The sequence below is a fragment of the Herpailurus yagouaroundi genome, unplaced genomic scaffold (assembly GCF_014898765.1).
Source record: "Herpailurus yagouaroundi ecotype Mexico unplaced genomic scaffold, PumYag 28, whole genome shotgun sequence".
Lineage (NCBI taxonomy): Eukaryota > Metazoa > Chordata > Mammalia > Carnivora > Felidae > Herpailurus > Herpailurus yagouaroundi.
In genome coordinates, this window is record NW_024412376.1 from 43,217,933 (window position 1) to 43,224,267 (window position 6,335).

Below are 6,335 nucleotides of genomic sequence, written 5' to 3' on the forward strand. Positions count from 1 at the left end.
CAGAGTAGAGCCCATCAGTCACACTGTCGAGTTTGAATTAAGGCCCTTCTGACTCCCAAATATTTTCTTTTTTTTCTTGCGTATGCCATGTTGCTTGGTGGAAATGGGGATGAACCGTGAAATCCCACAGTGTCTCTCAGCTCAAAGGTTTCATATGGGCACACGGCACCGTCTCACGTGGGTTAAGAGGACACTGCCCACTCTCCCTTGTCTCCTAACATCTGGCTGAAGGACTCTTGCTCGATCTAGGAAACAGGGTTCTTACAGCATTCAAGTTCAGACGGAGTTCTCAGCCCCAAGGCCTTATGGGAAGTATTTTGAGGAAGAGGGACAGAGGGACAAGCAAAGGAGATGGGAGAGCTGACTTCTCTTCCCCCAGGGTAGCTGTGCTTTGATCCCATCTACATATTAGGCTTCCATTAGGGGCAGATTCCCTTTGAAAAAGGACTTCTTAAGCTTGACACAGAGGGAAGAGGTGGATTGGGGTCAGGGGCTGGATGTAATAACCTCCAGCTTGGTGTTGGGTCTCGGGCCCAGCTTGGATATCAGAATATATTGCCACCCTGCCATCGGCCACTCCTTAGAGGCAGGGACCACACCAGACTTCCCCTTGTGCCCGCCCCCTCCAATGCAGATCCTGCCACATGGCAGGTGCTCAATGTTTGCCTAAGTGATCTGAATTAATGAATCTGAATTAGTTCGGGCTCCAATGAAGTCTCCAACTTAGGAGCCCTCCCTTTTTATGTTCAACCTCTCATCTTCCTACTCGGTGGTGACCAACCCCAGAGACGGCTGGACAACAGATAAGAGGCTTTCCTCCAGGACACAAGGGAAAGACTTCAGGAAGCATCGCCCATGGAAGGGGGCCCCTGCTGCCTCCCCAGAGCTATTCTATAAAGATGATTGCTGGTCCCATGGGTACAACTCCTGCTTTACTCTCCGGAAGAAGTGGGAGCATGCTGCATGTCTACTCACACAGTGAGGGACAGACATGATCCTGAGAGCGTGGCTCTTGGCGGCCTGGGAGGTAACTCCTTCCACAGATGCCTTGAAGGGCCTACTTATATACAGACTTGTTTCTGCTGCAGAAATGCCTTGTTTCGCCCACAACCCTTTCATGTAGGGAATCTATATTCAAGTTCTGCTGTGTGCCAGGCGTTGTGCTAAATGCTAGGTTACGTAGCCAAGAATAAACACACAAGAATCCCTGCCTTTACGGAATTTATACTCATCAAAACCTAAAGCAGCGGCTGTCAGCCAGGGCAGCACATTTGAAACACCTAGAAAGCTTTAATACATATGGACGTGGGCCCACTCCCAAGAAGTCTGATTTAATTGGACTGGGATCCTGATAGCAGAGTTCATATCTAAAGGATCTGGGGCTAGATGAGAGGAACTCTAAAGGTCTGTGGAGAAGCTTCTAGTCTTTCCAATTATGCAATGAGCCAGGCTCCTTCCTTATTACTTATTAAAGTTACTTATTAATATTGACTTATTAAAGCTGGACCTTTCCCCTGGTACCAGGCTGTGGGAGGAAAAGGGAAAACGCACAACCGCCTATTTGTTTCCTCCAGAATTTCACCACCGCCGTTAAGTCTGTTGCTGAATGTCTTCTGGAAGCTTTGCCAGCTCAGGTCCTGACGCCTGGAGGTCAGAGAGGTTCAGCCTCTGCCTTCTGTCGCCCTGGGCCACTAATCACTGCCGCCGGCTTTTTCTCTTCTCCTCCACTTCCTTTTCTTTGTTGCTTGACTCCAAGCTCTTTTTGTCTCCACCTCTTAGATCCGGTCGCCTTCAGTTTTCTTTATGGCTCTGGAAGGTAGCAGTGGTGCCTGAGCTGGGGTAGAGGAGTCTCTCCCCCGCCCCCATCAGGGCCCCTCCTTTTCTAATCTCTGCAGAGTCTCTCTCTCGATCCAGTCCTCCTCACCACATCCACCCCCTGATCTAGCCCTTCTCCTGCCCCAGTGCCATGCTTTATTTAAGCTTCTTCTTGACCTCTCTGCCACTGGTGCACGAGACCTGCGGGAAACAGGAGGCAGCCTGTCATTAAGCATCCGGGGGTGGAAGCCGGCCGTTGGGATCCTCCCTATCTCCACCCAAGCCTGGCCATCACCCGATCTGCAAAGCGTCCCATCCACAAACATTAAAGAGAACAAAACTGATTTACTTGCTTGTTTGTTTTTTAATACCTGGAGGAGTTGATTTGCAACCCCAGAGGGTCTGGGCAAGTACGGGCTCTGCTTAATCAGAGGGCTCGGGCTTTCATAATGCCCTGCAAATAATAATAATAATAACATAATAGTACTAATGCTTGTGCTACATTTGGAGCTTGAAATGATCAGTGACATTTCCCCTGATGAGGTTAAACAGCCTGGCTCTCAGGGCTGCCCATTTGCATAATAAAGATCAGAAGTCACTGCCTTCTACATCTCTCTCCGCACAAGCCAACTTGTGTCCTTGATTCAGGGACACCACATCCTAATGTTCTTCCATATGCCGTCCTGTGCAGTGATTCTAATCTTTGGCTTGCATGTGAAATGTCAGCCTTTTTTTTTCTTCTCTTTTCTTTTTTTTTGGTCTGAGAGAACAACAAATTATGTTTCTAAATGAGAAGGTACTGCCTGTAATGGATAATATAATCTGAAAATGCAGAGGCAACATCTGTGACCCTTGGCGCTAACCTAGCAAGCTGTAGTCTATTTTTCCAGCCTATCAGTTGATGGGAAAACATCACTTTAGATGTAATAATTAATCATTAGTCAAAATGGACATTCCCATTGGTTCCTTGCCTCTCAGACAACCCTGCCTGGCCTGACTATAAATCAGGAAAATACATTCTTTAATATCGGACGGAATATATTCCCAGGCAGCCCCTCTCCTCTATCAAGTAACAAAACCCTGTGCAGAAGCTGTCTAGCATCAGCTGCTGGATGAAGATTCTCCTGAGGTGCCATTCGAAGGAAGGAAAATGCAGAGTCCAGAGGAAGAGCAGCGGTAAGTTCAAGATGCTGGCTGCACACCAAAGAAGCCTCTTATAGCAGTGGCTCCTAGCTGGGTCGTGGGACAATGACAGCCAGCACCTTTGCTGTGTGGACCCAGTGGTTCCTTTTCCCTTTGTCTGTCTTCTCCCCATCACCCACTGCTGGGGCCTTGTCCATTCCAGCCCAGCAGGTCAGGCCTCGGCCTAGCCCACCACGAGTGGCCAGGCCCCACGTCCCATCGTCCTGGGTCTAATGGCACATGCAGATTAATCATTCCAGGCATTTTTCTGCTTGATTCCAGGCTCTCTCTGGATCTATTGAAACATTTACAGCACCCCACACGCTCCAAGAAAACAAATGATCTGCCAAGTGTGTTGGAAAGAAAAGTGGGTTGGAAATCAGGATGGAAGGAAGGAGTCCGTGGACGGCCCGAGACTCTAATCTGTTGTTCCACTGTGAGCTCTCAGCGGCCTTGTTCTTCCCCTCACCTGTAAGAAGGAGGTGTTTTTAACGATGTTTAACCTTGCTTGTTGGTGAAATTTCTGAGGCAGTGCCTCAAGGTGAGCTGAAAGGGAGAAAGGGGGAGGGAAGGAAGAAGGGCAGATACCCTCAAACTTTAAGCAGAGAATCCAACTTTTATCGTTCCACCCAATAAGCGAAATTAAAAGGTCAAAACCACTGAGTCAGATGACCTTCAAAGCCATTTCTACGGTTAAACCCTATGGTTCTGTCAGTACTGCCCACTCTATCCCCGAATATGGGAACGATTTAGGAAAGCCTGCTTCATCCTGGGGCCTACAATGGCAGCTCTTAGTTACTCGACCAGCAGTTCCCCAGTGGAGTTGGTTTTGGCCTCCAGGGGACATTGGGCAATGTCTGGAGACACTTCTGGCTGTCACAACTGGGGAGGAGGGAGCTACTCTCATTAGTGGGTAGAGGCCAGATGTGCTTCCCAGCATCCTACAATGCACAGGACAGCCCCACAACAAAAGATTGTCCAGCCCAAAATGTTGAGAGTATGGGGGCTTAGAAACCATGTGCCGGAGTATCTACACTGAAGAAAGTGTGGTCACGGGGAGCTTCTGACTTAGAAAGCCTCCATTCAGCTTTCCTTCTGCCCCAGCTCAGATTGGGAGGTTAAGTCTATTGTCAGCCTCTCTGTGCCAAGAACTTCCCTGAGCCTTGGATCTGAGACACAGAACATCCCCTGCCCTGGAGACAGTGGCCCACAGAACTCTAGTTCACCTCTAGACAGGAACCTGCATTTCCTGATGCCCACACACCCTGCCTAGAACTGCCCCAGGTGCTGCATATTCAACTTCAATCCAGACTAAGAACCGGGGGCAGCAACACAAAGCCGAAACTTTCCATTCATTCATTTAGCAAATTTTTATTGATTACTTACGATGTACTAAGAACAACTCGAGGGGCTGGGGGAATATCAATGAGTAAAACAAAGTCTCTGCCTCATCCTAGTCGGGTGGAGGCAGAAAATAACACAAATAAATACATAAGACTCAGGAAGTGATAAGTACTATAAATATTGTAAAGCAGAGAGGGGCATAGAGGGCGAGAAAAGACTGCAATGGCCAGGAGGAGCTTCTCCGATAAGGCAACATTGGAACAAAGCTCTGAAGGCTTGAGGAGAGGTCGGAGAGGATGGGATTTGAGACAAGAACAGCCAGAGCAAGTGATCTGAATGAAGTGGTGCAGTGTTCAAGGAGCGCTCATGACTGCACAGTGGAGGTGGGGAGTCAGGAAGAAGGTGGGCAGGGGACCAGGTCTCACAGCCCCTGGTCAGTCCAATCAGATGCTCAGACTTTATTCGGAGACAGGTGGAAAGCCACCAGAGAACTCAGAGACAGTGTGGCATAAACTGAGTTATGTTTTGGGGCACCTGGGTGGCTCAGTCGGTTAAGTGTCTGATTTCGGCTCAGGTCATGATCTCATGGTTCATGGGTTTGAGCCCCATGTCAGGCTCTGTGCTGACAGCTCAGAGCCCGGAGCCTGCTTCGGATTCTGTGTGTGTGTCTCTCTCTCCCCCTCCCCACTGGCACTCTGTCTCTCTCTCTCTCAAAAATAAACATTAAAAAAAAAAAAACACAACTGAGTTATGTTTTAAAAGCAAAAAGCCACCAAAAAACAAAACAAAACAAAACATTCGACAGGGCTCAGTTGTCCTGGAAGCTTCACTCAATTATCAACAGAGCAGAGCCTCAACACATTCACATTTTCCTTTTGCATGTAAAAAATGGAATAACAAACTAAACTTCAGACTTCCTTTTATCATAAAGGCCCTCCTGATGCTCTAAACCAGAGGTGACCGTTCCTGGGTTTGCAACACCTGAAAGCCTCCACTTGCAAAAGGAGCAGAGTTCTTCTGAGGCTGTTCTCAAGTTTAATAAAATAAGGGACGCAAATTCATTTTACTTGAATAAAAGAAATTCCTTGCTGCACACCACTTTTAGAAGAAGGGGATAGTCTGGGGTAGAATGAAATCAAATCACAGAGCCTGTATTCCAGAGAGTCTGGGATCACTGATGAACACCGGAAGTCCCAGAATGGGAGAGGGTATATCTGCAATTTATTCATAAAGTGTCAGCCATCTCTAGACAACGTTTCAAATAAAACACGACACTTATTTAAATATTTACTGGTTTGTCGACCCATTTTTGTTGTTGTTGTTAATTAGGATTTTTTTTAAAGGCAACAAACATTGTCACAGCAAATTAAAATCCAGACAGCCTCAATAGTGGGACAGCTCAGCCACGCTATCGTTAAGCATTAGGTTGTGATTTAGTGAAAATATTGTATCCAAGGTGAGAAATCAGAGATATCAGAAATAGCCTCTCAATGTAAGAAAGGTTGAGGCTCTCCCCTACTCTCCTACTCTCAATCTGCTATTATTGAATTAACACAACACAATAGAGGTAAAAACATTTGTTTGAAATAGAGTTGTCAACAATTGTTTTTCTGCCATTTTCCCTTAAATGTGTATGTAGCCCAAACCCCCTTCTCTGAGAAGTGGCTGGCCCAACAATTCTGTGGCTGTTCCTACAAAACAAAAAAAATTATGTTAAGACTTTGCATTTGCGGGGCGCCTGGGTGGCGCAGTCGGTTAAGCGTCCGACTTCAGCCAGGTCACGATCCCGCGGTCCATGAGTTCGAGCCCCGCGTCGGGCTCTGGGCTGATGGCTCAGAGCCTGGAGCCTGTTTCCGATTCTGTGTCTCCCTCTCTCTCTGCCCCTCGTCCGTTCATGCGCTCTCTCTGTCCCAAAAATAAATAAACGTTGGGAAAAAAAAAAAAAAAAAAAAGACTTTGCATTTGTTTTGTTTTGGTTTTTTTTTTTTTTGTCA